This window comes from Podarcis filfolensis, assembly GCF_964270895.1.
Source record: "Podarcis filfolensis genome assembly, chromosome: 17".
Classification (NCBI taxonomy): domain Eukaryota; kingdom Metazoa; phylum Chordata; class Lepidosauria; order Squamata; family Lacertidae; genus Podarcis; species Podarcis filfolensis.
Genome location: NC_139621.1, coordinates 5,254,626 through 5,264,934, shown reverse-complemented (window position 1 = coordinate 5,264,934; position 10,309 = coordinate 5,254,626).

Below are 10,309 nucleotides of genomic sequence, written 5' to 3'. Positions count from 1 at the left end.
CAGGGCCCTGCCAATAAAGGAACATGTCTGAATACTGACCAGAATGGCACCTGATCTGTGATTGTAGCAATGTCACTGCTACAGGGTCAGTCAGTGGTGCACATTTTCAAGTTTAGATTTGTTTTTTTGTAGTCTGCAACAATGAGGACTTGAAACCCAACCTTTATTTTAAAACATAATCCAGCATGCCCTTGATATGTTAAAAGAATGTGTTCTATATGATTGCAGGGACTGCTGTATGTGGTTTGACATTAAGGTACAGGATGATGGTGAAATGTATGATACATCCTTTTGCTCTCTCATCCTGGGACTTCATAACCAGTCCCTGCCACCGCAGTGGTGTTTCATCTCATCCCTGATACTTTCCCCTCCACACACATACTTTCATCAGTGTCCCATTCCCCAAAAAGCAATTTCTGGCCAATGACAACTACGTGAGGTGGAGGTTGCAGAAATTATTGATAGGTCTGCTGTTGTCAAGCGGTGGGTTGACCCCAAAGATGCCACACCAAAGGAGACCACTGTGTGTTACGCTGAAAGCTTGCCAGTGGTGTCCTGCAGGATTACACCATTCTGTTTATCATTTAGATCAGCGGTTCTTAACCTGTGGGTCCTCAGATGTTGTTGGACTACAACTCCCATCATCCCTGAGCTCTGGCCTTGCTAGCTAGGGGTGATGGGAGTTATAGTTCAACAACATCTGGGGACCCACAGGTTGAGAAAGGCTGATGTAGATGAAGCCACTGGGGGATGTCATCAGGCATTTTGGAGTGAAGTGCTACTGATATAGAGATGACACCCAGCTCTATCTTTTCCATCTAAATCAGGAGAGGTGGCTGAGGTGCTAGACAGGTGCTTGGAGGTAGTGATGGGTTCAAGCTAAATCTTGAAGAGACAATGGTTTTCCAAGTTCTCAAGTCCAGGAGGTGGGAAGACAGCCTCGTTCTGGACAGGGTTGTACTCCCCTGGAAGGAGAAAGTTCAAAGACGGGGGGGGGGGTACTCCTGGATTCAACATTGTCACTTTAGACCCAGGTGGCCTTGAGAGCCAGGGGTGCCTATTTCCAACTGCAGCTGGTACATGAGCGACAGCCCCTTTGGGGCAGAGGTGACCTGGCCATGGTACTCCACACTCCGGAAACTTCCAGCCTGGATTATTGCACTATGTGGGGCTGCCCTTGAAGATGACTTGGGAACATCAACTGGTCCAAAATGCAGCAGCTGGATTACTGCCTGGAGTTGCCTTTAGACCACATATAACCCCTGTTCTAAAACAGCTGAGTTGGTTGTCAATGTGTTTCTGGGCCGAATTCCAGGTGTTCACGCTTGTGCTTAAAGCTCTAAAGGACTTAGGCCCTAAATATATGAAAGAACGCCTCCTTCTCTACAGACCCTCCCAGATGTTAAGATCAGCAGAGGGGTCCCCACCACCCTCAGAAGTTTGGGGTGGTGGCCTGGGAGAGGGCTTTCTTTGTGGCAGCTCCTAAGTCGAGGAATTTCCCCCCCACAGAGGTGCATCTGGTACCTTCACAGCTTTCAGCAGATACTGAAGAAGAAGGAGGAGGAGGAGGGGGAGTAGTTTGGATTTGATATCCCGCCTTTCACTCCCTTTAAGGGGTCTCAAAACGGCTAACAACCTCCTTTCCCTTCCTCCCCCACAACAAACACTCTGTGAGGTGAGTGAGGCTGACTTCAGAGAAGCATGACTAGCCCAAGGTCACCCAGCAGCTGCATGTGGAGGAGCGGGGAAGCGAACCCGGTTCACCAGATTACGAGTCTACCGCTCTTAACCACTACACCACACTGGCTCTCTGAAGACACACATGTTGGCCTTTGACTCCCGAGACGTGTGTTTTCAGGACGTGCCCTATTCCTGTGACTGTTTCCACCATTTTTAATTCTGAATTGTTGCAGCCAACCCTGAGACTTGCTGGTAAATAACAGGTGATAAAGTAGTAGCTGTTGTTAATCATCCCTGACCATTGGTCATGCTGGCTGAGGCTGATGGGAGTCCAACAAAGCTGAACAGCCACAGGTTCTCCACTCGGGCCAGGGCCTTTTCAGTGATGGCTCCGACCTGCTAGAATGCTCTGTCCCATGAGACTAGGGCCCTTCAGGATTTAACCTCCTTCCGTCGGGCCTGTAAGACAGATCATTTTTTTAAATGTCAAGTTGGCTCAGCAAAATATGCATATTGCTTCTTATTTGCCTTCAATTTTTATGGTGTCAAGACACCTTCAGCTACAAAAGACTTGAGAAACTTAATTGGTTGCTCCTTGATCCCATTTCTTGGCCTTTAATTTGAATTCAGCCTGATCTTTTATTTCCCTTCTCTTCCCTCCCCCTCCCCTTTTATGAAGATCACCCTCTCTGGGACCCCACAGTTAATTCTCCCCTGGCCTCCTCGTTGGCCCAAGTAGGACCAATTCAGCCAGCTAGGCCTGGGGATTATCTAATTGATTTTTGAATTTTATTGTTAGTCATGTTTTTATACTGTATTTTATGCTGCTTTTATAATTAAGTGTTTTGAAGTGTTTTAAATTTGTTGTTAGCCGCCCTGAGTCCTGTTTGTGAACCGGGAAGGGCGGGGTATAAATAAAAATTATTATTATTATTATTATTATTATTATTATTATTATTATCATTATCCTGCTTTAATCCAGGGGTACGAAACCTGTGGCCCTTCATAGGCTGTTAAACGCCAACTCCCATCAGCCCCAGTCAGCATGGCCAAAAGTCTAGCCTGATGGGGCAGCAATATCCAGAGGGCCACAGATTCAGACACCTCCCCAGGTCCAGTCAACCTCCGTCCCACCCCATAACTGCACCTGTTCATATTCATCCTGTTATTTCTCCCAGTCTCCTCTTCTCTGACTTCTTCCCGCATAGGTTATTACCTTTTGAGGGCAAGGACCTTGCCTTTCTTTCCCCCTTTTCCATTTTCTTATGCTGAAAAATGCCATGTACACTAAGGACACAATATAAATAATAACTGTCAGCTGTGGCTCTGACGTCAATTCAAAAATAGGGCGTGAGGGACTGAGTGGGGCCAAGTCCTCCTAAGGACTCAAATCCAAGTTTGCTCCTGGCCCATCATTTCTGAAGTGAGAACAGTGGCAGAAAGCAAGGTGGGAGTGGAACACACAGTTTATTAATTAGGCCAGGTATGAAAAGGAATCACAGTTTGTTTGCTTAATGAGACCTTGTGAAGTGTGGCTCATGAAGAAAACCAGCTGTGAACCACGCACTCTTGCCGTTGCGGGAGCCGGAAATAGAGAAGTGTTGTGGCTTTTAAGAAGGCCCACTGGAACAGACTTGTCTGAGCCAGGATTTCATTTGAGCTAGGTTCTTCCAGACCAGGCATAGGCAAACTCTGGCCCTCCAGATGTTTGGGACTACAATTCCCATCACCCCTAGTTAACAGGACCAGTGGCCAGGGATGATGGGAATTGTAGTCCCAAACATCTGGAGGGCTGGAGTTTGCCTAGGCCTGTTCCAGACCCTGTTTTTGAGCATGTGAGGAAAGAATAACGGCTATTATACCTCTGAGCATGTACAGACTGCATTCCACTGGATAACAACTGTCACACACCTGGGTTTTTTAGAAGGCAAAACTTCCACCTCAAACTGTTGGAGTTGCTACTGCCTACTAGCTGTTGTTACAGGAATCTCTGGTTGAACATGCTCACAGGTACAGCAGGATCACTTCCTGATTTCAAAAACAGCTGCTGTCTCTGAGAAAATTATGCTCAGATTAATTCCTCACTAATGCAGCTCATATGAAGATAGGAAGTTACCTCACACCAAGACAGAACATTGGTCCAGCTCAGTCAGTATCATCTGCTGGCTGGAAGAAGCTCTTCAGGGTTGCAGACAGGGGACGATTCCAGCCCTACCTGGTCATGCTGGGGTCTTCTCTAGGCAGGCCTTGCACTCTACCCCTAAGCTACGGCCCCTTCCTCAGTCTCCCAGTGGCACAACACCTGTCTGTTCTAGTGTGTGTCCACACAAGAGGTGTTTATAAGCTTTCAGAAGTAATTTTCATGAATGTCCTGCATTTTTCTCCCAGCCTTAACTTCTGATCCATGTGAAAAATACAGTAAGTATGCACAGTTACATTGCTAGACATTATTACATAAATATATTTGGGGAACTTTACTGGCAGCTTCGCTTGCCCTATGGAGTCCACACGCTTCCGTGGCGTGACTCTGTAGAACCCTCCGGGCAACAGCTCCAGTTAGCAGAGATTAACACAGCGTCAGAAGTAAGAGTCAATGATTGCCGTGTGTGCAGCAATAAATCAGTCAGACGCTCGGTGTCTTCCTTATCTTACAAGTAGCTTTAATCTCGTACAAAAACAACAAATCGTTTCTTTCCCGGTGACATACAACTCATCTTCCCGGTACGCTCCCGGATCTGGCTAGACTCACACTGCGTGTGTCTCTCTCTCTCTCTCAGAGATACTGACCACTCCCACTTCAGTCAGTGTTCTAAACACGCCTCCGAGAATGTGAGGCGTCACTCAGAACTTCTTAACCCTGTAAGTTCTGACTCTCTCAATACCCCCTCTCGCATCACATTATGAGAGGACTTGTGAACACACCTTTACAGACCTCTGTGTGTCCCACACCTTCCCACCTGCCTGTTGAGTCTCCTCACAAATCTCTGGTTCGCACTGTGCGAGACCAACCCACGCATTTGTGACTTGAAACCTCTCAGGTGGAATTCCCTTTGTTGCCCGTGAAGACCGCCTGGGCACAAACTGGGGTTCTTCTCCTGACCCACTGGGGCCAGCAAGTGCGTCTTCTTCATCAGACTCCCCCTCTGACTTGACCCGTCTGTGAGCTTTCTCCATTACTCTAACAGGAGATGAGGGCTCACTCTTGGACACTCCTTTCACAACCTGTGGAGACGCCTCCCCCTGGTGCTGATCCTGATCATCGACCAGATCACCATTACCTGGCTCTCCCTCCTCCTCAGATTCGGACAAACAATCTGAGACAATGTCATGGCTGACTTTACGCCTTGAGCTACTTTCCTGCTGCTCTTTGAACTCAGCATGCTTACTGACCAGAAGCTTGGTCTGATCACCTTCTGGGTACGCAAATCTCCACCCCTTGGTTGCGGGTTCATACCCACAGAAGATCATTTCCTGGTACCTTGGACCACCCTCTTGCTGCAACCACTTTGGTACAGGCACCATGGCCCTGCAACCAAACGAACGGAAGAAATGCACCTGCGGCTTCTGTCCGTTGAGCAAGAAATATGGGGTGTCACCTACCACTGCATTGTAGCACCTGTTCATCGTGAAATTGGCCGTTTTTACTGCCTCCCCCCAGAAACTGTGAGGCAACCCAGAGTCACCCAATAGGACCTCTGAAACTTGGACCAGAGCCTTACTCCTCAGCTCTGCCACGCCACTCTCCTGAGGCGAAGTCACCTTGTGACGTATCCCCCTCTGGCGAAAGAAACTCTTTAGAGCAGACCCAGTGACCTCTGAACCACGGTCAAACTGGAAACCTTGCACCTTGGTGGAGAGCCTCTGTTCCACCTCCGCAACCCAATCTTTGATCAGTTGCGTTGCTTCCTCCTGCGTTGTCAGCGAAAAAGCCCAGGAGTTCCGAGTAAAATCATCGATCAAAATCAGCAGAAACCTGGCTTTGCCCAGACTTGGCTGAGGCATAGGCCCAAACAGGTCTGCGTGCACAAGCTCAAAAGGCTTTGTGGTTACCCTCTCCACCCTGGGATAACTGTATCCCTTGCTCTTGGCTTTCCTGCAAGCCCTGCAATTTAGGGTTTCACCACATTCTCTTACCTTGCACCCTTTGGTGCATTCTGGTAACATCTGCAAGTCATCACAAGACCCATGTGCAATCCTCTTGTGCCACACGCATGCACATGAAACATGAGTGTGAATATTTGCTTTCCCAGCTTTCCCAGCTCTCTCCTCCAGAGGTATTGTTTCCAGAACAAAGAGGTTGTTCTGATTTTTCTCAACACGTACCAGTTGCTTCCCCCCTCTGGAAATTGTACAGACATTGTTCTCAAAACAAACCATGTACCCCTCCTGTAAAAGACATGGTACAGACAAAAGACAACAATTCAGTCCCGGCGTCACGTAGACTTCCAGCTGCGCCTGCAGGAAAGAAAGATAAATATTCCCAGACTTTTTTACAAGCCTTTGTGACCCATCAGCAAAACACACTGTTTTCCCAGCTGAAACAGCTCTGCAGTTCTTTATCTGGACACCAGGTGACTCAGGCACGAGATGTCTACTTGCAGCAGAGTCAATGACCCAACGTAGCACATTGTCCTTCGTTGCCTTAGCAACAGAGTTCCTTCTGCCCCCCTCCTTAGGGCCTTTACAGGTGTCTTTCAAAACAGCCACCGACGCAAACAGCTGATAAGCACCTCCTTCCCCTTCCGGCCGATCCTGCGCCTTCCCACGCTGGCCTCTTCTCCCGGGCTGGTTCCCATGGGAAATGTCCTTGGGACTTTCCTGCCCTTTCTCTCTCTGTGGACAGTTTCTGCGCAGGTGCTCAGGGGAACCGCAAACAAAACAGCAACGAGTGGAAAACTTTACAAACTTGCCTTTGGACGTCAGTGCCCCCCCACTCTTGCCAGCAGCACTACTCGAGGCTTCTCTGCATTGAGGCTTGGGGACGTGGCCTTTGGCTTCCAGCTCTGTGGTTTCTCTGCAAACCTTCTCCAGCTCCTGCCAAACAGCCTTGGCACTCTCAAGACCCTTGGACTGGCCTTTCTGGCCTACACCCCCAAACTTGGGTGCACAGCCTCCAGAGGAACAGCTTGCCACTGCTTTCCTCTTCCCAGCTTTCAGCTGCTTACCAGCACATGGCTGCCCATCACGTTGGTGTGTCAAAGCATCGCAGCAGCTTCCTGACACGGCTCCAGCCCCCATTGGGCTTCCTGGGCGTCCCACAGCCCCTCCTGGACTCTCTGGGCGACCCCCAGCTTCTGTGCAGCATCTGGCCCCCTCTGGTGTGGCTCCCACTGCAACCTTCAGTGCCTGCCACGCGACCTAGGGCTCCTTCCCGTCCGCCTCTTCAAAAGGGACTGCACGCGATTCATGGCTGTCTGCCATCTTCTCCCCCGGGGCCCAGCTTACTTACAAACAGTAGTAGCTCCTCCCGGCACCCGGTACAGCACAGCTGCTCCAGCGAGCTCCTTGCCTCACGATCAAAGGCACAGCTCCCCAGCTAGCTCCAGCTGGCTTCAGCGTCTCGGCTTTTCTCCACTGCCCCTCCCTGGCAGGAGATCCAGCACACACACCGGCACGGACCTGGCTTGCTTCACAGCGTCAGCTGACCCCATAACCTTTGGGGAACTTTACTGGCAGCTTCGCTTGCCCTATGGAGTCCACACGCTTCCGTGGCGTGACTCTGTAGAACCCTCCGGGCAACAGCTCCAGTTAGCAGAGATTAACACAGCGTCAGAAGAAAGAGTCAATGATTGCCGTGTGTGCAGCAATAAATCAGTCAGACGCTCGGTGTCTTCCTTATCTTACAAGTAGCTTTAATCTCGTACAAAAACAACAAATCGTTTCTTTCCCGGTGACATACAACTCATCTTCCCGGTACGCTCCCGGATCTGGCTAGACTCACACTGCGTGTGTCTCTCTCTCTCTCTCAGAGATACTGACCACTCCCACTTCAGTCAGTGTTCTAAACACGCCTCCGAGAATGTGAGGCGTCACTCAGAACTTCTTAACCCTGTAAGTTCTGACTTTCTCAATAATATATAGATATTATTATTGTCCTAATACATATATGATTATTAGTAACCTACTGTGTTTTATATAAGCTCGTTCCAAATATCAGTATATCCAAAGAAAAGTCTATGTCTATATAACTAATCTATTCATATGTTGCAAGTGCTGTCATGTCATCAATCCATTGATTAATGGGGATCCTATCTTTATTGTTCCAATTAATCAATATCAATATTTTGGCCACAGGGCACATAGCAAATCCCTTTTTGTTGTCCAGTTGTCAACTTCCATAGGTATAGAATTTTTCACACTTCCCCCCCCCTTTCTCTCTCCTTTCCCCCTTTTTTATTACTTTACTTTTGTACCTGAAATTCTTCTAATAAAATATTAACAAACAACTTCTGATCCATGTGACCACTTGAGCTTGCCAGCATTCGGATACCCCTGGAAGAACAGCCGGAAGCATCCTGGTCACTGCTGCTCACCGTGGGGTGGACCTCACTCGTGATCAGCCTAAGACAGTCTGCAGGATGGGTCTCTACCTGTGGGATAACAGCCTGTGAGTAGCAAAAGGAGATAGGCAGGGAGAATGATGAGCGAGTCAGCAGCAGGAGCACGTAGTCCTCTGACCGGGGTGCACAGCAGGTGTATGTAAGCAGGTGAGAAAGGAGTGGTGTCACCTGGGTGCTCATCGAGTACTCAATCTTTAGCCCCACACCCATGCGAGGCTGTGAGGGGCAGGCTGCAGGACCTGTGGGTATATTTCCCCTCTTTTGGCTTGCAATGAAATGCTGTGAGCACAGAGACAGCTTGTTCTGTTCCAGGCATCCCGGCTGTGATTCTGCTAGGCAAAGAGAGCTCTTGGGTGTTTGGCCAGTCGTGGCAGCAGAATGCCCGTCTGGAGAGAACCAGAATTGTTGCTGGCTGTTCCATTAGGGTTGGTGAAGTGGAAGGCTTTGTGGTGTCGTTTTGTGTGACATGGTTTTGCAGAAAGGTAGGCTACGGATGTTCTCTGCTGACCTGAGTTCATTGGCCCAGCATTTGGGCACTGTTGCTTGCACAGACCCTAACTGGTGAGGGGAGAGACTTCATCAGTGTTAAGGAAAAATCTAGGTGTGAGGCTGCTCAGTCACCCAGCTCATCGGGCAGAGCCCGCGGGTCCCTGCGGAATAAAGGAAGGAGTCCAGCCAACCGGAGCAAATAGCTGTAGACCAAAGTTTATTGCGCAATAGGTTCAAAGAGCAAATTTTGAACCCCGAGGATGGGGTGACAAAGACTTTTAAAACTTTCCCTCCACATCCCAGAATACAGTTCGAAGGGGGGGGTTAACCTTGGCAAACATGTCCAGACAATTCCTTGGTACAAGATTAGCATAAGCAGACATGGCGGGGCAAGACTCAGGTATAAGATTAGCATAGACAAATAGTACCCAAAAGTCCAATAGAAGTTCCTTTGCATGTCTGGAGCCTGAGGCGAGTCAGGTGATGAGATTTGGCTTCCTTTGGCTAACAATGAGCCCAGCAATTTTCACCTCTGGGAACTTCCTGGAGTCCTTTTTCAAGGGGAAAATAGCTTTGGAATGGAGGAAACGGGGAAAGGAGATGATTTTATATTATTTTAAAGCTAGGTAACTTCCCTGAGCTGTTAAGTTGGAAGGATACATTCAGGCATAATATTTGTAATATGTAACTTTAAAGATGTGCCCCCCCCCCGTAATTTCCGTAACAATCAGGCAAGGTCTTCTTCCACCTGCCTGAGGCAGAAATCCAGTGGAAGCAAAGTTGATCTTTTATTATCTGTTGCAACAGAGTCCTCGCACTCCCCCCTTTTGTCAGGAGGCGAAGGACCCAGAACCAAGAAAAAACACAGTTTTTAAATGTTTGCCTTTTGGCATGAAGAAGGACATCCCGTTTTGCAAACGTCAGAAATACAGCACACGTAAGACAGGGTTACAGTGGCTCAGGCAAGTCAAGGTGTGACATTGCTAAGGATGTAGCAAGGTTCCGGACACAGTTTTACACAAAGCATTTGCATTTGATAAAGACAACCAGAAAACCAATCAGGCATCCTCTATGCCAGGGGTCAGCAAACTTTTTCAGCAGGGGGCCGGTCCACTGTCCCTCAGACCTTCTGGGGGGACGGACTATTTTGCGGAGGGGGGGAATGAATGAATTCCTGTGCCCCACAAATAACCCAGAGATGCGTTTTAAATAAAAAGACACATTCTACTCATGAAAATACATGCTGATTCCCAGACCGTCCGCGGGCCAGATTTAGAATGCAATTGGGCTGGATCTGACCCCCGGGCCTTAGTTTGCCTACCCATGCTCTATGCAGAGCATCTGAGCAAACAAAGGCAAATTCAGGTACTTCCCCATAGGTTAGCTGCCCAAGTGATCTCAGGCTAGGGCAGGCATAGGCAAACTCCGGCCCTCCAGATGTTTGGGACTACAATTCCCATCATCCCTGACCACTGGTCCTGCTAGCTATGGATGGTGGGAATTGTAGTCCCAAACATCTGGAAGGCCGGAGTTTGTCTATGCCTGGGGTAGGGGAATAACGGAGGATTTCCCACAATGCA